We start from the raw sequence: 23,458 nt of genomic DNA on the forward strand, positions 1-23,458 counted from the left end.
TCCCGTTTAATTTGGGAATGTTATTTTTCCAAAAATGAAAAATACTGTCCCCTAGTACCAACAGGTTTTTAAAGTAGTTCATTTGTATCCACTCTCATTGGACTTTGGCTGAATATTTTCCTCCATTTTCTTCAAATCTGACATCGACGTGAAGTCACGCCCATTTCCTGAAGAATTGCATTATGGGCCGTAAAGTACTGCGTGTATATTTCATATTTTGGCGAATTTAGTACTACATCCGGGAACTTTTGGCATACTAACTACATCATACTATAATAAGCAAACTATATACTCAATTAACATCACAAATAGTGCAGTTAGTATGAGTATTCTAACACAGCTTAGGTCTCTGGGCAGCCATTTTGTTTGTTTAAAAACTAGGTGGCCCCTTTAAAAAAGCCAAACTTTCAATCAACCAATCTGCAGTTCAACCAATAACAAAGCTGTAATTACACCACTATTTTGGTAATAAGATGGATGGGGCTGGAGAAATGTAACTACTCTCAAATTCATAGACAGACCTATGGATGCAAGGACTGACCATCCATGATATCAACATTATAGTTTTAACCATGTTGACGCTATACAGTGTTGGTTTACATTGTTTCTAAACATTGGAGTAAAAAAAAGCTTATTTGGGGTTCTGATGTGGTAAACAGTTGAACTAAGCTCATGAGGCATGCGTTATAGTCTTCAAGAATCAATGCCTATAAATAAATAATTTAAAAGTCAAAATATGGATGTAGCAATTGCAAATTTCCCCTTTAACACCACACATCAGTTCAACAACTGCAGAGTTTGTGCTCCTGTTTTTAAGACAGTACTTACTAGTGTTAATCAGGGCCCCGTCATCGTTAGAACCATCGGACGCCTTAAGATGCGCTTGGGAAACCGGGCCGAGATATCCAGTTTCCTCCTCTTCTTCATTTTCCGATGTGACAGTCACCTCCCCCTCCTCTTCGTTCACTGAAACGTCGTCGTCCCCCTCTTTATTAACTCTGAACGAGTCTCCCTCTTCTTTAACTGAGACGTCTTTCTCTTCTTTCACGGTAACAGCCCCAACCTCTACTTGTTTTTGTATTGTAACAGCCTCCTCTTCCTCCACCGCTTTCACGAGAGCTTCTTTCTCCATCCAGACGACCGTCTCTTCTTCAGCAGGAACGGGGTTAAGTTGACTGGAGCTCTGAGGCATGTACTGAAGTCGCTAAGCGGTATAATTCAAAGCAGTCTCACTTTATCAGCACCACGTGATAAATGACGTCTGAAGAATAATTTCGTCGAACACCTGATTGGTTTTGATTCATTTGGGCTCGTTCGACATTGCAGCCGACAGTGCAGGTGGCTGCTGACTGCTGACTGACTAATTTACAAATCACCTTGCATCATAACCGCACAGCTCTTATATACGTCACAGAAAGTAGGTTGACCCTAGGAAGATCGGATCTCCGGATTGGTTCAGCTGGTTGTAGTCTGTAGTCTTCCGCCATTGGCTCAGTTGTCTGTCCATCATCGTAGGATCTTCTTCGGGCACACAGTGTTCGGTTAAAATTAAAAGGAGATTGTGTGTAATGTGGGAGCTATCCTGTAGGGGACCCCACAGGCTTTACTGTGAGTTGTAGCCATGTAATTAGCAGTAAGTTAGTCACCTGCATACGAAATAGCAATTCCTTACAAAACCCTCTCTTCACGTCTCACCAGAGACGTGACACAACCTAACTGGATCCAGACACAAAGAGAAACTTCTCCCATAAGGACTATGAAATAAGGCACGGTATTAAACAGAAATAGATATTTATGTATTACCATCATGTTCTCCATTCAATCCCACTATGTACTAAGTTGGCTACCAGCCACCTAGGAACTTACAACCCTCATTTAACAGAGCGGAGAACAGCTCAAAATAAAAGTAAAATGATTGTCCACATTAGCCCACTTTTTCCAGCAGGAAAAAGTTTCTGATACCCTCTCTTCACATCTCCTAAGAGATGTGATATAGTCCAGATACATTACTCCAAGCAAAAACGAAGACATAATCCAAAAAGGAAAAATATCCTAAACTAGGTATGTCTATCCGGAAATGGCCCACAAAGAAAAATAATTTCCCCCTCTTCCCATCCCAGATGGGACACGACATACAATGGAGAAGCTTAATCAATAAAAGCAACTGGATCCCCCTTTTTACTCCTGCTAGGGTGTCACTCAATTATCCTTTATTTCAGCAGTCATAGCATTTCATGAAAATAATAAACAGTTTATTACTAATTACAAGTTATATATGCCTTTGTTGTATGCCTTTGTTCCCCCCAAGGGTGTCACTTATCAAAAACAGGATAAAACTTTATTGTTATTGACATGTAAGATGTAGGATAAAACTTTGGTCATGGAAAACAGAGTAAAGAATTATTAGAAACCATCTGGTCCTCTCAGCTACTTCTATCCTGTACCAGGTGGTACCAGTCCCATCCTCCCCTGAAAGCATGCGTCCGTATCAGCATCGCCAACTGGAGCATCAAGCAAAGGCATCATGCCTGAAGCCCTCACCACATCTGTAACAGACTTGTCAAAACACAGTATGATGCAAGCAGCACATCACATCAATAACAAATAATACAAGAATTAGGGTCAGAAATCCAGTAACCATCATATCAGTGTACTTACCAAACCAGGCCAAGAGAACAGACTCCTCCACCCCCCCCGTGGACCTCATCTTAGCAGATAGTGCATCAACCCCGCCTTAGATTGTGAAGTTTAAAAACTATCATCTGGACTGGTATTAGGAATATACGTGCAACATTGTTTACCGAACATCTTGAAGACGTCCCACCGACTGGCAAGAAGCATATCCAAGGCAAGTCTATTCTGTCTGGAAACCCCAAATGTGGCCTCAAGCTGTTCAGACATACTAGTGAGTGCATCACGGGAGTAATTCACAAAACGCTGTTGGTCATAGTAGATATAATTAATCCATGCAGTCTGTCCAGCATCCACCATGGCTGGACCCATAGTAGGTAGTAAGTGCCAGAGTCCATCATTCCTACCCAAGGCCTGAAACTCATGAGGAATCCCCACTGGCACTCCCAACAGGTTAGTGTGTATGTCAACTACATCCTCTGTCCATGGAGCACTACTACATTTGTCTCCCATGGGATGGAATGTTTTCAGGTCCCCTGGTTACAGAACTCAGCAGCTGTTCAGCAACAACATCAACAATGGTCAGTGGAATTATCAAACTGGTCAGACCACACGTACCTTGCCATTCTCCTCTAAGAATGGGTCTCAGCCCTCTTTTGGCTTCACTCATCCACCATACATCAGCCAGACCACTAGTTTGGTTTAGGCCTGTAACTGGCCAAGTGGAATTAATGGTTATGTTACTCCTGCAATCAGCTTCAGGCAATCTCCCATAATCAATGCCATTACCTGTACCCGTGATGCACTCGTAATTGCCCCCATATGCCTCAACACCCCAAGAGGCCCGATGAGGAGGTACTGCAGGAAACACAAGGCTCAAAGAGGAACAGAGGGTTGAATTGGGCTTAACCTGGTAAAAACTTCTCAAAATACACAACCACCCCTCTCCTTCTCCTACAGAAATAATACAGTCCTTTCCTCTCAGGGTTTTAGCTGTGTACCTCATATAAGACAGCCACAAATTGTCCCTACTATCAAAACCAGTCTCAGTTTCTAATTGATCAATAGCCGAATAGTCTCTATCATTAATTACCTGAATGGTATTTTTAACACAGTGGTGGTAGAGGAGTGTGTCCGGCCACCTCTGGTCTTGGCAGTACCTTGATAGAAAACACACCCATCATGTCTGTCCTCGTCCTTTGTAGTCCGAGGGTGTGAGTGCCTGCATCAGAGAGCTTAATAGTTTTGATGGTTAGTAGGATTTCATCACCTTTACAAAGTTCAACATTGCTCCCAGGTTTCCCCATATCATGGAAAACCTATCCACCCTTGTGGGATCCTCCATGCTATCAGGATACCCTCTTCTCCAATCCTAGAACTGTCCTAAGTCGGTTATCATGTAATCTCTACTCTAACTTCTTGTCTACCCAGATCTAGGGATTCTTATGCTTATTTTGGAACAAAATACACATCACTTAGCCAGAGCCAGACACATCTTCACTTCTATGAACAAAAACAGGGGTGATAGGACAGGTAGGGTTACTTCATTCGAGAGTTGGCCCCCGGAATTCTGTTAATTCCAGTTCTTCTCCCGAACTCTGTTTATTGTCCGACAGTGAAAAAATGTCTTACCCTTCCGCCGTGCGATATGAATCTGGGTAGCTCTTTCAGCTAGCTGTCACCAGGGGTCTTCTATGGTCCCCAAGCCTCTGGGACTGGATTGAGGGACTTCACCTGTAGTTCACCTGTAATGCATACAATCCTGGACATACAGGCTTGGTTAACAAACAATTTCTCATATGTTTTATCTGATTATATCTTTAACTTCTATTCCCAATTGTTAGCTTACATTTTTTAAAGTTTCCTATCCAATAAGCCCCATCCTATCCTAGACCACAATTTACCCATCCCCCTTTGATACCTGACTCTGCCCAGGTATCAACCTTACCTACTCTAAATACTGACTTAGGTAAGATTAGTATATTATCCTTATGTCTGACATCATGAAGGAGCCCCTTTTAGTTTTCCACATGTCCAATTCTCCCTTGGGCGTCAATCCAGTACCAATTCCCTGTCAAGTTTCTTATCTACTTAAGAACTATCTGCGCTACTTATATATTTTCTTAAATATATATTTACCAATTTAAACCTTTTCTCTCATATTTCTCAAATACCACTAAGCTTCTAACTGTTTGACTTTATCCAAAATTATGTCTATGAGTGTCAATCTCTAAAGTCCTTACATTTCCTTAATCAACCTAACAATAATCCTAAATCATCACAGATGTCCTATATACCTGTTAAATATAATACTATTTTTTTTTTATTATTATTATTTTTTTTTTAAACCCCTAATGGTCAAAAAAAATTCAAAACAAATGCTTATCATATCAAAATCCTTCCTTCAAGGACTCTCAGTATTCTATCTGACAATAACATGAATTTAATATATGTTGCAGAGTGCAGAATTCCTTGTCTACAGTGATTTATCACCCCTAAGAACTGAAACTTATTTTTCTATGTAATTCCCTGCCCTATTGGCTTAATATATATCCTATCCTAACCTCCTAACCTAAACTCCTTTATAATGAATTTACCTTAAAACTAGTACTCAATATGACCACATTCATTATACCAATGACTCTCCCCAAGGCTGATCAGACCTTAGAAGACAGTCATGATAAGGTCCATGAGTCAACCCACCCTTTTATAGTCAAGGTCTATACTACACTAGACATATTAAAGAACCCTTTATCCTTAAAATCCAAATTCACTTGTGTAATTTAAAACTCATAAAATAAAAACTCATAAAGTTCCATATTTGAGCGTGTCTCTTTAAAATACCTTTGCACCAAAACAAATAGTCCTAACAAATGTTTTATGTGTATATATTTGCAAACCTTAATGATTAATCAAAACTTCCAGGCCTTTCCAATTTGGTCGTTTATGGCCTCATTCTCCCCAATATTATAATCCCTGATATTTAATAAAAATAACGTATTTTCCCTTGGCTCCTTCAACTCACATTTACATCTCAATATAACAAAACACCATCTGCGTGTTCCTCAAGGAAAAACAACTTGCCCCTGTTACGTATGTCTACGTATCAAGGGAAATGTTCAAATAACCAAATTCAACCTCGCTAGTTTACCGAAACATGTACAATTATGTTTTACCATATAGGTTACTTTTCACCATTAATACCCTGACACCGTTCCACATAATGGAAACAGTGCTCAAATTCACTGGTGCTATTCAAACGATCAAACCAAGAATCAACAACCATCAGAATCCACCATCACGATGTTTTATGACTCAGACATCCAATCCCTCTCTCTCACGGCCCAATTACAGTCCAAATAAACGCCACAAATCAATGATACCCACCCAGCGAATCAGCTGCTAGTTTTTAGCATCTTTCCTGACGATTTACATACTCCTTTTAAAGGACACTAACCATTTTCTCTGTCACCCCCAGTCAAGACATCATTTCCGTGGCGACGGAAACCTCGCGAGTGATGTCATCAACAAGCGCTCAATCTTGACTCATTTCGCAACGATTTTCAACTCATTGTAAATAATGGTTGGCCTTCTGCAACAACAGTATTTCGGGTTCGATAAACCAAACCTAATTTATCACATCTGTTGAATCCTGAATTAGAGTTTACAACATCAATCAACATCTCTCAATTCGCTAATCTTATAAAAACATTTCGATGGACACAAATCTATCGTAATTGTTCCCTCGTTATTATTCAGAATTAATTTGATTCAAATCACTGTCTTCTCTATTGATACAGTAATTTAAATACGACCCAATTCTCAATACATTATTCCAGCAGATCATCTAGTGAACAGATATCGTCTTGCATCGGAATTCGCTTCGTTATTATTTTAAATTGAAATAGTCTATCAATTTAACCTAAACAATCTATTGAAAACGTTCAATTTATCTCTTATACAAACACTAGCGACCATAACTTTCCAGGCAATCCTTCAAATAGATTATTTACAATCAAAAACTCTGAATTCAGCCAGCGCCATGACTGGGAATGGAACTCGGGCCTCCCGCGTGGCAGGCGAGAATTCTACCACTGAACCACCAATGCTATTGTGAATATCTAAAATTACTCCGGATATAAACCCCATTTACAAAGGAAAATCTAAACAAGTCACTATCGGTAATTCCCAGAAAAATAATAGCCCAATTTTAATAGTACGAACGTTACTCCAGCTATGATTCTCAAATTCCAAATTGCACATATTAGCAATCAAAGAATAAAGTCGACACTAATGACTAGGAAACAGATGCGCCTTTTAATTGAAAGTAGATTGTTTACTTATGCAACGTATTTCAGTTACTTTACTACTTCACATTAATCACGCAATGATAATTAGTTTGATGGAAAACCTTAGGCTTTGTACAACATTATAAATTACATCGAGCATCCCTCGAATTCTCTAACTTTATGGAAAACAGTTTATTCAATAAATCCCGCAACTTCTCTCATACTGGGAAGAAAAATTATTACATGTTCAGACTTTAAGGGCAGTTTAATTTAACATGTTTCACCCAGATGGAGATAATCCAATATGCGTTCTATAGTTACATCGTTAGGGTAAGATAACCAGAAGTGGACACTCTAATCAGTTTCTAGAGCTCAATTTCCCAGATTTTGTAGATTATTTTAATAGTGCTTAAAAACTTCATCTTTACTATAACTTTCTCTGCAAAACAACCAGTTCAATTACAACCAAAAACTCAGATATATATAACTATTCTTTACACCTCAGCTGGGAACCGAACCCCGGCCTCCCACGTGGCAGGCGAGAACTCCACCACTGAGATTCTCCGCAAATAGACCCAATTTTCAGTTATCTGCGTGTGTTACTCCGGCATCTGAACAACAGAAAATAGCACTAATTTAAACGCCCAAAGTTTTCCCTCAATTAGGATTCTCATTAATCTCGCTCCCTTCGTATCTGACCCCTCTTTCTTAAATACGTGATTTTTGTTCTTTTCTGCCTCTTTCTCTCTATGTAACAACCAACAATCTTAATGGAAACAATTACAACCACTTTGCATTTTAATATAAACAGTTACAAATAGACAAAACATACAATTACAGGTTATATCTCTGACCTCTATTAATTCGACCCCTATCAGACCGAGCTAAGCGGATTTACTGGATAGAATTCAACTCTAGAATCCAATTCTATCCCCTACTGATCCCTATCGAATTTAACCCCTATCAGAATTAATACACGTTAATACACGATCTCTCTGACCCCTGAAAGCCGATCCCTATCGGCGAATCTCTCTATTCCCGATCCCTATCGCACTAACCCCTATCAGCATTGATGCGCATGTCCAACCCCTATCGGAACTGAATTTATATATATGTCCGATCCCTATTGGAACTTTTTAGGCCTTTAATTGATCTCTCATCATTGAAAGCTATCAGACTGTGACTGATATCTCATCATTGATTCATATCACACCAGCCGTCGCTGGCTTGTTTCTACATATCTTCACTTACACTGTTCTTTTCGACTCGTCAGCAAATTATAAATTTACACAAGAATTCATACTTACTCGGAAATACTGATCAAAATTTAGGCAGACTATACGACAATATGCAAAGTTTGATTTAACAGGTTTTGCTTACCTTATTTATGGTGCACCTTTAGATCAGTTTCCCGAGTTGAGTAGAATTGTTGTCCACCCCCCGAGAATCAAATCACCCGTCCTTCTCGAATCTCCCTCTCCACGCGCTCAACCCTCTCTCACATCCAATCTGCCCGCTTCGACTGGACCGTTAGTTAACCATCCTCTGCGTACCATTTCTGTTAGCAATTGGATATGTAGATGGGTGAGCCGGTCAAGGATCGATTCAGACTAAGTGGTAAATTTTATGACAAGTAAACAGTTTATTCAGAGTGAAAATATGTATTACAACGTAATTACGGCTCTTCCGTTAGTTCGTGTGGAACGGCAGGCAGAGAGCGTAAACAGTCAGCACAGCTCTTATATACGTCACAGAAAGTAGGTTGACCCTAGGAAGATCGGATCTCCGGATTGGTTCAGCTGGTTGTAGTCTGTAGTCTTCCGCCATTGGCTCAGTTGTCTGTCCATCATCGTAGGATCTTCTTCGGGCACACAGTGTTCGGTTAAAATTAAAAGGAGATTGTGTGTAATGTGGGAGCTATCCTGTAGGGGACTCCACAGGCTTTACTGTGAGTTGTAGCCATGTAATTAGCAGTAAGTTAGTCACCTGCATACGAAATAGCAATTCCTTACACTACTCATTATTATTTATAAATCAGTCAGCCAGTCACCGTAGATCCGATCTTCCTTCCGGAGATCCGATCTTCCTAGGGTCAACCTACTTTCTGTGACGTATATAAGAGCTGTGCTGACTGTTTACGCTCTCTGCCTGCCGTTCCACACGAACTAACGGAAGAGCCGTAATTACGTTGTAATACATATTTTCACTCTGAATAAACTGTTTACTTGTCATAAAATTTACCACTTAGTCTGAATCGATCCTTGACCGGCTCACCCATCTACATATCCAATTGCTAACAGAAATGGTACGCAGAGGATGGTTAACTAACGGTCCAGTCGAAGCGGGCAGATTGGATGTGAGAGAGGGTTGAGCGCGTGGAGAGGGAGATTCGAGAAGGACGGGTGATTTGATTCTCGGGGGGTGGACAACAATTCTACTCAACTCGGGAAACTGATCTAAAGGTGCACCATAAATAAGGTAAGCAAAACCTGTCCTTACCTATGATGTTAACTACAACAGAAATGACTTCAAATGTAGAACTTTAAATTAAACCAATCGTTTGCACTCATGACTTGAGTGATTAAAGTAAACCAACGTTTTGGAAATACATAATGGTTGATTTCCAGTTTTTTAAGTATGGCATTTAAGATGATTGATGAGAAAAGTATCGTCCAACCATCGGGTAACTTGTTTCATGCACAGCAAAGGTGAGGGTGAATTTCAGATGTTCACTGCTTGTATTGATGAAGGAGTGGAATCGATGAAGTTCCTCTGCTGTCCCCTGGAATAGAAAGAACACGTCATCAATGAAGACTTTTTCAGAGCCTGATGAGATGCTAGAATGGATTGTTAGGGCTGACAATCACATTCTTCTCTAACAACCCCACATACAGTTACGCATAATTAGATGCTATTTTTTTAAACTACAATGACCATAATGACCTGAGCGCCTACTTGTCATGGCTGTGTTTCTTTTACACCTGCTACGTAAAAGAGACTGAAGAATGTGTAACAGTATAGCTTCCGTCCCTCTCCTCGCCCCTAGCTGGGCTCAAACCAGGGACTCTGCACACATAAACAACTGCCTCCCACGAAACATCGTTACCATCGCTATTAGCGCACACCCCGCTAACTAGCTAGCCATTTCACATCGGTTACAAATGCACAATGGTCAATGCTATCTGGGATTCTTGGGACATCCCTACCCTAAACCCTAACCTTAATCCACAACTTAACCATTTTAAATGTAAACTTCAACGGGCTAGTGACGTCCCAAGATCTATCTCTACCTGAAAATACATGATCTAAGTGATTGATAGGTTGGTATTCAGCAGTCATAAAGCCTTATTTATTTTAATGAACTACTAATTTTTTTGTCAGACAGCAGCTCTACACTTTATTGACTGACTGATCCATTCATCCTTCCAACCCTCCTCAGCCTTCCTCTCCTCTGAAGACCCAGTGAGGGTGGAGCTCAGTCAGAGAGCTGTTGAGGGACTGGTTAGGAAGAACACTTCTACAGCCAGAGAGGTGAGAGGTCAAATATGGTTTAGATGGTAAATATTTATGTCCCCTTAATGGTTCATCACGTAAGCAAAAGGGAATATGTTCCATCATCCATGTTTATTTACATTAGTACAAATTGTCCACTGATATTGGTGTAATTTCTCACCCCTTCTGGCTGTATGAAAGTTAATTTCCCCTCAGGCACACATTTGTTCTTTGCTATTATGGTCATTTGTGTAGAATGTACTTTTCCCCACTCATTCACTCCACCACTTTACGTTGCTTATTTATATTCAGTGGCCTGACTGCATCCAGACTGTCAAAGGCCCATCCTGGTAGATCTGAACCTAATGCAGCTTGGAGTGATCAGATGACAGAAGTCATATTTAGGTGCCAGGTGTAACTGAGGCCATAGACGCTCCATATCGATTACTTTTAATGTTTTATATAATATGACTAAATGTATTTATTTCTGTGTTACAGGGGCAGTCAAGAAATGGAACAGCAAGGCCACAGAACATGACATAAGCAGAGCTGTGGGAGACCACCTCAAGCCCCTGGTAGAGCAGGGGGTGGTGTTTACCACTCCACCACACCTTCAGCAGGCTGGAAAATTAACCCTGATATTTTAAAAGCAGGGCAACAACGTCAATATAATTGTACCCAAAAATTGTCAGTTGGTTGCATAAATAATTATGATTACTAAATGTTACATGAAATGTAAATATTAAATATTCGGTTACAGTCTCATTTTCAACGTCTTTTCAATGACATTTTGCTAGGTGGGATATCCCCAATGTCAAAACACAGTTTTAATGTCTCCAAACCAATAACCAATATGCAGAAACAGTTTGGGATAAATTGAAAACCTAAACATAAAATGTGCTATATACACAAACATCTGCCACAATAATCATATTACTTGTAATTTTTAAAACAAGCTCCTTATAAACTGCACAAGCACCAAAAACACTGTTGTTTTGACAAGTAGCAATAAATCACTGATATTGATTAGAGGGGAAATTAGGTTGTACGTGCTGTTGAAACTAACACAAACAAACACATGGAAATGGGAGATATATTTCACCTCACTGGTTAGAGGACAACCTGCAGAAGACAGTCAGCTACATTTTGGAGTGAGGCATTTAAATTTAGGAGTCACTAAACAAAGGAACACAACACTTATTTGTTATAACTCATCGATATCATGCTAAAATAATTTGTGGAAGAGGAGAGAGATGGGGTTGCATGTCCTGTTAAAGCTAACAGCTCAAAAACCACACTGAATCTGGGAGTAATGTGTACATCCTTAAATCAATAGAACAGGGGACAAATGTTTAGGGTTCTACATTGTGACGTCATTAAAATACGTCCTCTACAATGTTAAAACATTCTACATTGTGTCATGTTTTCATTGGTATCATGAAATAACTCATTCATGTATGTATTTTCTGATGTTTGATCAGAGATCTTTTATTAAAGTATCTCTTGGCACACTGATCACAGCTATAAGATTTCTCTCCTGTGTGTGCTCTCTGGTGTGATACCAGATGGCCAGATTGACCAAAACTCTTCCCACATTATTCACAGACAAAGGATTTCTCTCTTGTGTGTATTCTCTGGTGTTGAGTCAGAGTTCTTGATGCAGCAAAACTGTTCCCACATTGACTACAGCTATAAGGTTTCTCTCCTGTGTGTATTCTCTGGTGCACTGTCAGCGCTCCAGATTGGGAAAAACTCTTCCCACATTGATCACAGCTATAAGGTCTCTCTCCTAAGTGTGTTCTCTGGTGCACTCTCAGATCTCCAGATTGACCAAAACTCTTCCCACATTGACCACAGCTATAAGGTTTATCTCCTGTGTGTACTCTCTGGTGCACTGTCAGTGCTCCAGATTGGGCAAAACTCTTCCCACATTCATCACAGCTATAGGATTTCTCTCCTGTGTGTATTCTCTGGTGTGATATCAGGTTGCTTTGTTGAGTAAACCTCTTCCCACATTGAGTACAGCTATAAGGTTTCTCTCCTGTGTGTGTTCTCTGGTGTGATATCAGGCCGGATGGATTAGTAAAACTCTTCCGACATTGAGTACAGCTATAAGGTTTCTCTCCTGTGTGTATTCTCTGGTGTGTTATTAGGCTGCTGAGCTGAGTAAAACTCTTCCCACATTGAGTACAGCTATAAGGTTTCTCTCCTGTGTGTGTTCTCTGGTGTAACGTCAGAGAGCCAGATGTAGTAAAACTCTTCCCACATTGATCACAGCTATAAGATTTCACCCCTGTGTGTGTTCGCTGATGAATTGTAATGCCTGATGAGGTGAATCTCTTCCCACAGTCAGAACAGCAGAGAGTTCTCTTCCCTGTGGATCTCTGCAGGTGTTTCTTGGGGTGTTCTAATGTGGAGAGACTCTTCTCTGCCTCGTCAGCGTCATGAGGTTGTTGAGGCTCCCCAGAGGACCCACGGTAGTCCCGTCTCTCTCCTGTGTGAACAACAAAGTCAGACAGATGGTTAAAAGCCCACAACAGCGGAAATCCATTGTAAAAGGTGATGCCAACAGCGTAGCCATGATGTTGTACAACAATTGTTGTCTGTAATGAATGTAATGATTATTTGACAATGGTCTTAAAATGAGCAAGAATAGTCCTATTTTGTCTTGTTTTCACATTAGTAGTAACATCGATGATTGTAGGCTAGAAATAAGTTATTAAAGTTGTTGAAATCCTTAGAAGTGTGCCAGACGCCTTTTGGTCTACAAAATAGGCACCTTTCTGTGTTTGCTAAAATTGCGACACGAGGGCGATGCACATACAATTTGGTGGTAGAAACTCATCCCCCTAATGAGGAAACCAAATAGTTTTGGATGAAGTATATCTGCCTGGAGCAAAAATTGTGAGCAAAGATTTTGTTTTTTCACAATGTATTCTGAATGTGAATGGGAGAAAACTCAGGGGAGCAACCTCCATTTCCAGGTTGCTTATGAGAGCATTTCACACTACTTTGGATTAAAATTGTAAGGCTCGTTTGAACGTCCTGCTTAATATAATGTTTGTGTCGTCATCGCAAATCAACCTCTTTGTACTTAAAAAACACTTCAACCAGTAAAATGCTCTTTGGCTTTTCCATCAGCCTGACAATCAGGGTTGTTTGCCAAATTGGCCCATAACTTCACCTAACAATAACATAGACCTATGTAATGAATGAAGAAGCACTTTGGTTGTTGTTGCATGACACACATAGTGTACTCTAGGACCCATAACAATAACATAGACCTACTGTAGGACCCATAACTTCACCTAACAACAAATATAGGAAAATAGCTCTATGTGTTGTACTAAGCATCAAGGAACAGTTCTCTACACATTAACAGGTAAGAAACTCTGTGTCCAAACATACTAACGAGACCCTACTGTAAATCAAGTAGACAATAACACATTATAAACATGAATTTGTTAGGGATGTTGGATCCAACGTGGAGCATAACTGTCTTTACCAGAGTAATGAATGAAGAAGCACTTTGCTTGTTGTAGGTCGTGATGTTTGTCATGTGACTGTCATTCAGAAAATGATTTCCTGGATCAGCTGAACATTATTTTTTATTTTTTTTACCTTTATTTTACTAGGCAAGTCAGTTAATTAAGAACAAATTCTTATTTTCAATGACGGCCTAGGAACAGTAGGTTAACTGCCTGTTCAGGGGCTGAATGACAGATTTGTACCTTGTCAGCTCAGGGATTCGAACTTGCAACCTTTCGGTTACTAGTCCAACACTCTAACCACTAGGCTACCCTGATTTCCTGGCCCCATGTGACTGTAACTAAACAGCTAGACTATTAAATAACGATGTGTAATTATTGAAGAACCGCGTAATGACAGTATCGATTTGGGTGTTGTCAATAAAGTTAAGGTGACTCTCAGTTAGAACCATTGGATTTAGCCAACTCTGAAATGATTTAGGATTTCTGTGCCCATGAAAACTGTTTTCCCATCGTAATATAAGGAGACACTAAATGTTACGTAGTTAGAGAGCATTTCAGAGATCTGAATACCAAAAAAACTGTCCTAACAGGAAAATAACTTAAACTTCAAGGCCAAATCTACACTGGAGGAGCTTACCAAGATGACATTGAATGTTCCCAAGTGGCCTAGTTACAGTTTGGACTTAAATCGTCTTGAAAGTCTATGGCAAAACTTGAAAATGGCTTTCTAGCAATGATGAACATCCAACTTGACAGAACAGGAAGGATTTTAAAAAGAATAATGAATATTCACATGAAGATCCATCACCTATTGGATGACATCACAACTCCCCATCAAGCCAACTCATTGAAGGACTTACTATGACATCACTCACTCCAAGTTTGCAGTTGTCTAAAAAATACTATTTTTCTTACTGTATTTATATATCACTTTCAACAGGAAAAGTTTTTTTTTTTATCACTGGAGGACGTCATCAACAATGTAGAACGGCCTTTTAAAAATCACACATTACTTCAACAACTGCAGAGTTTGTGTCCCTGTTTTATAAGATAATACTCACTGTATTTACTGGTGTTAATCAGATCAATGTCCCTGTTTTATAAGATAATACTCACTGTATTTACTGGTGTTAATCAGATCAATGTCCCTGTTTTATAAGACAATACTCACTGTATTTACTGGTGTTAATCAGATCTCCAGTCTTCGTCCTCCTCTAATGTGACAGTAATCTCCCCCTCTTCATTCTTCATGCCAAAAATGTCTTCATTCTCCACTCTGAAGGCGTCTTTCTCTTCTTCTTTCACGGTAATAGCCTCACCCTCTACTTGTTTTTGTATTGTAACAGCCTCCTCTTCCTCCTCTTTCACGAGAGCTTCTTTCTCCGTCCAGCAGACCCCCTCTTCTTTAACAGGAGGAGAGTAGCTTAGTGAACTCATGTTCGGAAATAATAGCTAGTTAGTATTAGCGAGTATTAGTATTAGTATTAGTATTAGTATTAGTGCTAACTTAACCAGCCAGCAAGTTGACTTAAACGTAAATATTAAATTAAATGGGGTATTAAATGTGGTATCTAGTTGTTTCCACATAAGTATGTTTAAATCATAGTGGCAAATAAACCACGAAATTGTCTAAAAAACTTGAATGTTCCGACGTTGTTGTCTAGCGAGCTACCGAGGTGGCTGCAGTTGTTGAAGAAGCGTTCCGTCCACTAGATTAAAAGTCACAGTAGAAACATCGCCTGAAAGACACTTATTGCCATCTGCTGTCTGGAGGGAGGAAACGCATGGTGTATATAATGAACAGACTAGGTCTATACTGCGCCTACATGGTGTAACAATACATCAGTGTGCCAGGTGGACATTGGGTTTGATTCAGACCCTGTCAGTGTGCCAGGTGGACATTGGGTTTGATTCAGACCCTGCCAGTGTGCCAGGTGGACATTGGGTTTGATTCAGACCCTGCCAGCATGTCCAGAAATGTATTCCAAGGTCAGTAACATATAACCACATAACCACCACAGACCTTTCATGCGTAACTAAAAACACCTAAGTATTAGATTTACTGCCATGGTCTAGTATGTCACCGCCTCAGACAACATTCACAATGCTGGCTGAGGTACGAGTAAAACATGAAATATTATTTCCTATTTGTAAAAATGGCAAGGCTTTAGCTCAGGGGGCTTCTCCATTGTTGAGGAAAGCAGAGGAAGTGTTGTGAGTAACAGAACTGCCTGAGATGTGGGGGAAGGGAAGCTGCTCACTGATTGGTTGTAGTGACAAGGGTACCTCCAGAAATCTATCATTATTCCAACTGACATGTCAAATTCACAAATTCTACAGCATAACGACAGTTATGTCTTAAGTGTAAAACTAACAATGACTCAATAATCCTTCTGGGAATGTTACGATGTCATAAAGTTAGGGGAGGAGTTAGAACGTTGGCTGTCAGAAGTACAGTGTTATAATGTACATTTACTTTAAATAGGTCTGTCTGCATATTTCAAGACATGGCATATGAGGATGCAGTGAGATACCCGATGGTTGGATGATACCTTTCTAATCAGTCATCTTAAATATTATAGTTCAAACCTGGAAATCAACCAATCCTCTGTTGTTAATTCAATAGAAAGGTAAAATGCTTTATTATCTAAAAGTTGAAAGTGACGGAGAGAAATAAAATGGTGCTGATGCGCTGGACGCTGTGGGTCTGGGCAGATGTAGTTAATGGAGATGGAGGTGTGTTCTAGTGGGTCTGGGCAGGTGTGATGAAGTTAATGGAGATGGGGGTGTGTTCTAGTGGGTCTGGGCAGGTGTGATGTAGTTAATGGAGATGGAGGTGTGTTCTAGTGGGTCTGGGCAGTGAATGATTGTTTGATGTTTGTATGTTTTGTATTGTTTATAAAATATCAAATACAATATATATATATTTTTTTAAACCAATCAGAATTCAGAAGAATGCCAAAGTCAGGTGTGAAGTAATATGCAGGACCAGCCTATTCCCTATGATGTCAACTACAACATAAATAACTTCAAATGTAGAACTTAAAGTTCAAAATTATTTGCGCTCATGACTTGGGTGATTAACGTAAACCACAGTTTTGGAAATATATAATGCCATCTAACCAATCAAAGAATGTTAGCTACATGCAGTTATCTTAGACAGCCAGCTAACGTTAGCTATTTAGCCAACTAGCTATTAGCCTAAACAGCATAACCAACAAGCGCGGTTATGGTCAGCGAGACCAACTACCGGAGACCAGTTAGAACCCAACTAACAGTAAGCCAAGGTGGAACATGTTACAAAACTCCCGTAGTCTAATTCACAGAAAACATGCTGAAAAATAGTGATGGGGAAACAAAGCTTCCTGAAGCATTGGCTCTTTTCCAGCCAATTGTGTCAAAAATAGGTTCATTACTCAGACACAGAATTTAGAACAGCCACATTAGTATAGATGAAGTCCCGCAGCGTAGTCTTTATGTCATATATACATTTATAAATAATAATGAGTAGTTATTTCTGATGCAAGGTGATTTGTAAATTAGTCAGTCAGCAGTCAGCAGCCACCTGCACTGTCGGCTGCAATGTCGAACGAGCCCAAATTAATCAAAACCAATCAGGTGTTCAACGAAATTATTCTTCAGACGTCATTGATCACGTGCTGCTGATAAAGGGACACTGCTTTCAATTATACCGCTTAGCGACTTCAGTACATGCCTCATAGCTCCAGTCTCAAACTTAACCACGTTCCTGCTGAAGAAGAGGAGGTCTGCTGGATGGAGAAAGAAGCTCTCGTGAAAGAGGAGGAGGCTGTTACAATACAAAAACAAGTAGAGGTTGAGGCTGTTACGGTGAAAGAATAAGAGAAAGACGTCTCAGTTAAAGAAGAGGAAGACTCGTTCAGAATGAAAGAGGGCGACGACGTTTCAGTGAAAGAAGTGGAGGGGGAGGTGACTGTCTCATCGAACAATGAAGAAGAGGAGCAAACTGGATATCCGGGCCCCGTTTCCCAAACGCATCTTAAGGCGTCCGATGGTTCTAACGATGAACGGGCCCTGATTAACACTAGTAAGTACTGTCTTAACAGAATAGCAAGTACTGTCTTAACAGAAGCACAAACTCTGCGGTTGTTGAACTGATGTGTGGTGTTAAAGGAGAAATTTGCCATTGCTACATCCATATTTTGAGTAAATTATTTATTTATAGGCATTGGTTCTTGAAGAATATAACGCATGCATCATGAGCTTAGTTCAACTGTTTACCCCATCAGATCCCCAAATAAGCTTTTTTTTACTCCAATGTTTAGAAACAATGTAAACCAACACTGTATAGCCTCAACATGGTTAAAACTATAATGTTGATATCATGGATGGTCAGTCCTTTTATCCATAGGTCTGTCTATGAATTTGAGAGTAGTTACATTTCTCCAGCCCCATCCATCTTATTTCCAAAATAGTGGTGTAATTACAGCTTTGTTATTGGTTGAACTGCAGATTGGTTGATTGATTGTTGTATGGCTTTTTTAAAGGGGCAACCTAGTTTAAAAAAATGGCTGCCCAGAGACCTGAGCTGTGTTAGAATACTCATACTAACTGTACTATTTGATGTTAATGGAGTATATAGTTGGCTGCCCAGACACCTGAGCTGTGTTAGAATACTCATACTAACTGTACTATTTGATGTTAATGGAGTATATAGTTGGCTGCCCAGACACCTGAGCTGTGTTAGAATACTCATACTAACTGTACTATTTGATGTTAATGGAGTATATAGTTGGCTGCCCAGACACCTGAGCTGTGTTAGAATACTCATACTAACTGTACTATGTGATGTTAATGGAGTATATAGTTGGCTGCCCAGAGACCTGAGCTGTGTTAGAATACTCATACTAACTGTACTATGTGATGTTAATGGAGTATATAGTTGGCTGCCCAGAGACCTGAGCTGTGTTAGAATACTCATACTAACTGTACTATGTGATGTTAATGGAGTATATAGTTGGCTGCCCAGACACCTGAGCTGTGTTAGAATACTCATACTAACTGTACTATGTGATGTTAATGGAGTATATAGTTGGCTGCCCAGACACCTGAGCTGTGTTAGAATACTCATACTAACTGTACTATGTGATGTTAATGGAGTATATAGTTGGCTGCCCAGAGACCTGAGCTGTGTTAGAATACTCATACTAACTGTACTATGTGATGTTAATGGAGTATATAGTTGGCTGCCCAGAGACCTGAGCTGTGTTAGAATACTCATACTAACTGTACTATGTGATGTTAATGGCTGTGTTAGTATATAGTTGGCTGCCCAGACACCTGAGCTGTGTTAGAATACTCATACTAACTGTACTATGTGATGTTAATGGAGTATATAGTTGGCTGCCCAGACACCTGAGCTGTGTTAGAATACTCATACTAACTGTACTATGTGATGTTAATGGAGTATATAGTTGGCTGCCCAGACACCTGAGCTGTGTTAGAATACTCATACTAACTGTACTATGTGATGTTAATGGAGTATATAGTTGGCTGCCCAGACACCTGAGCTGTGTTAGAATACTCATACTAACTGTACTATGTGATGTTAATGGAGTATATAGTTGGCTGCCCAGACACCTGAGCTGTGTTAGAATACTCATACTAACTGTACTATGTGATGTTAATGGAGTATATAGTTGGCTGCCCAGACACCTGAGCTGTGTTAGAATACTCATACTAACTGTACTATGTGATGTTAATGGAGTATATAGTTGGCTGCCCAGACACCTGAGCTGTGTTAGAATACTCATACTAACTGTACTATGTGATGTTAATGGAGTATATAGTTGGCTGCCCAGACACCTGAGCTGTGTTAGAATACTCATACTAACTGTACTATGTGATGTTAATGGAGTATATAGTTGGCTGCCCAGACACCTGAGCTGTGTTAGAATACTCATACTAACTGTACTATGTGATGTTAATGGAGTATATAGTTGGCTGCCCAGACACCTGAGCTGTGTTAGAATACTCATACTAACTGTACTATGTGATGTTAATGGAGTATATAGTTGGCTGCCCAGACACCTGAGCTGTGTTAGAATACTCATACTAACTGTACTATGTGATGTTAATGGAGTATATAGTTGGCTGCCCAGACACCTGAGCTGTGTTAGAATACTCATACTAACTGTACTATGTGATGTTAATGGAGTATATAGTTGGCTGCCCAGACACCTGAGCTGTGTTAGAATACTCATACTAACTGTACTATGTGATGTTAATGGAGTATATAGTTGGCTGCCCAGAGACCTGAGCTGTGTTAGAATACTCATACTAACTGTACTATGTGATGTTAATGGAGTATATAGTTGGCTGCCCAGACACCTGAGCTGTGTTAGAATACTCATACTAACTGTACTATGTGATGTTAATGGAGTATATAGTTGGCTGCCCAGACACCTGAGCTGTGTTAGAATACTAATGGAGTACTAACTGTACTATGTGATGTTAATGGAGTATATAGTTGGCTGCCCAGAGACCTGAGCTGTGTTAGAATACTCATACTAACTGTACTATGTGATGTTAATGGAGTATATAGTTGGCTGCCCAGAGACCTGAGCTGTGTTAGAATACTCATACTAACTGTACTATTTGATGTTAATGGAGTATATAGTTGGCTGCCCAGACACCTGAGCTGTGTTAGAATACTCATACTAACTGTACTATGTGATGTTAATGGAGTATATAGTTGGCTGCCCAGAGACCTGAGCTGTGTTAGAATACTCATACTAACTGTACTATGTGATGTTAATGGAGTATATAGTTGGCTGCCCAGACACCTGAGCTGTGTTAGAATACTCATACTAACTGTACTATGTGATGTTAATGGAGTATATAGTTGGCTGCCCAGACACCTGAGCTGTGTTAGAATACTCATACTAACTGTACTATGTGATGTTAATGGAGTATATAGTTGGCTGCCCAGACACCTGAGCTGTGTTAGAATACTCATACTAACTGTACTATGTGATGTTAATGGAGTATATAGTTGGCTGCCCAGACACCTGAGCTGTGTTAGAATACTCATACTAACTGTACTATGTGATGTTAATGGAGTATATAGTTGGCTGCCCAGAGACCTGAGCTGTGTTAGAATACTCATACTAACTGTACTATGTGATGTTAATGGAGTATATAGTTGGCTGCCCAGACACCTGAGCTGTGTTAGAATACTCATACTAACTGTACTATGTGATGTTAATGGAGTATATAGTTGGCTGCCCAGACACCTGAGCTGTGTTAGAATACTCATACTAACTGTACTATGTGATGTTAATGGAGTATATAGTTGGCTGCCCAGAGACCTGAGCTGTGTTAGAATACTCATACTAACTGTACTATGTGATGTTAATGGAGTATATAGTTGGCTGCCCAGAGACCTGAGCTGTGTTAGAATACTCATACTAACTGTACTATGTGATGTTAATGGAGTATATAGTTGGCTGCCCAGAGACCTGAGCTGTGTTAGAATACTCATACTAACTGTACTATGTGATGTTAATGGAGTATATAGTTGGCTGCCCAGACACCTGAGCTGTGTTAGAATACTCATACTAACTGTACTATGTGATGTTAATGGAGTATATAGTTGGCTGCCCAGAGACCTGAGCTGTGTTAGAATACTCATACTAACTGTACTATGTGATGTTAATGGAGTATATAGTTGGCTGCCCAGACACCTGAGCTGTGTTAGAATACTCATACTAACTGTACTATGTGATGTTAATGGAGTATATAGTTGGCTGCCCAGAGACCTGAGCTGTGTTAGAATACTCATACTAACTGTACTATGTGATGTTAATGGAGTATATAGTTGGCTGCCCAGACACCTGAGCTGTGTTAGAATACTCATACTAACTGTACTATGTGATGTTAATGGAGTATATAGTTGGCTGCCCAGAGACCTGAGCTGTGTTAGAATACTCATACTAACTGTACTATGTGATGTTAATGGAGTATATAGTTGGCTGCCCAGACACCTGAGCTGTGTTAGAATACTCATACTAACTGTACTATGTGATGTTAATGGAGTATATAGTTGGCTGCCCAGAGACCTGAGCTGTGTTAGAATACTCATACTAACTGTACTATGTGATGTTAATGGAGTATATAGTTGGCTGCCCAGAGACCTGAGCTGTGTTAGAATACTCATACTAACTGTACTATGTGATGTTAATGGAGTATATAGTTGGCTGCCCAGACACCTGAGCTGTGTTAGAATACTCATACTAACTGTACTATGTGATGTTAATGGAGTATATAGTTGGCTGCCCAGAGACCTGAGCTGTGTTAGAATACTCATACTAACTGTACTATGTGATGTTAATGGAGTATATAGTTGGCTGCCCAGACACCTGAGCTGTGTTAGAATACTCATACTAACTGTACTATGTGATGTTAATGGAGTATATAGTTGGCTGCCCAGAGACCTGAGCTGTGTTAGAATACTCATACTAACTGTACTATGTGATGTTAATGGAGTATATAGTTGGCTGCCCAGACACCTGAGCTGTGTTAGAATACTCATACTAACTGTACTATGTGATGTTAATGGAGTATATAGTTGGCTGCCCAGAGACCTGAGCTGTGTTAGAATACTCATACTAACTGTACTATGTGATGTTAATGGAGTATATAGTTGGCTGCCCAGAGACCTGAGCTGTGTTAGAATACTCATACTAACTGTACTATGTGATGTTAATGGAGTATATAGTTGGCTGCCCAGAGACCTGAGCTGTGTTAGAATACTCATACTAACTGTACTATGTGATGTTAATGGAGTATATAGTTGGCTGCCCAGAGACCTGAGCTGTGTTAGAATACTCATACTAACTGTACTATGTGATGTTAATGGAGTATATAGTTGGCTGCCCAGACACCTGAGCTGTGTTAGAATACTCATACTAACTGTACTATGTGATGTTAATGGAGTATATAGTTGGCTGCCCAGACACCTGAGCTGTGTTAGAATACTCATACTAACTGTACTATGTGATGTTAATGGAGTATATAGTTGGCTGCCCAGAGACCTGAGCTGTGTTAGAATACTCATACTAACTGTACTATTTGATGTTAATGGAGTATATAGTTGGCTGCCCAGACACCTGAGCTGTGTTAGAATACTCATACTAACTGTACTATTTGATGTTAATGGAGTATATAGTTGGCTGCCCAGACACCTGAGCTGTGTTAGAATACTCATACTAACTGTACTATGTGATGTTAATGGAGTATATAGTTGGCTGCCCAGAGACCTGAGCTGTGTTAGAATACTCATACTAACTGTACTATGTGATGTTAATGGAGTATATAGTTGGCTGCCCAGACACCTGAGCTGTGTTAGAATACTCATACTAACTGTACTATGTGATGTTAATGGAGTATATAGTTGGCTGCCCAGACACCTGAGCTGTGTTAGAATACTCATACTAACTGTACTATGTGATGTTAATGGAGTATATAGTTGGCTGCCCAGAGACCTGAGCTGTGTTAGAATACTCATACTAACTG

General features: G+C 39.9%; 2 long non-coding RNA genes across 2 annotated transcripts; one reads left to right on the top strand and one right to left on the bottom strand.

Annotated features, from left to right (window-relative positions):
- Positions 1-10,268: 10,268 nt before the first annotated feature.
- Positions 10,269-11,174, top strand: LOC135570097 (uncharacterized). The gene is made up of 2 exons (XR_010463428.1): positions 10,269-10,451; positions 10,911-11,174. It is a non-coding gene; the product is annotated as an uncharacterized LOC135570097 (long non-coding RNA).
- A 39-nt stretch (positions 11,175-11,213) lies between these two features.
- Positions 11,214-15,586, bottom strand: LOC135570096 (uncharacterized). The gene is made up of 2 exons (XR_010463427.1): positions 15,075-15,586; positions 11,214-12,906 (listed from the first exon to the last, which is right to left on the bottom strand). It is a non-coding gene; the product is annotated as an uncharacterized LOC135570096 (long non-coding RNA).
- Between the last annotated feature and the right edge of the window lie 7,872 nt (positions 15,587-23,458).

This window comes from Oncorhynchus nerka, unplaced genomic scaffold (assembly GCF_034236695.1).
Source record: "Oncorhynchus nerka isolate Pitt River unplaced genomic scaffold, Oner_Uvic_2.0 unplaced_scaffold_1108, whole genome shotgun sequence".
Lineage (NCBI taxonomy): Eukaryota > Metazoa > Chordata > Actinopteri > Salmoniformes > Salmonidae > Oncorhynchus > Oncorhynchus nerka.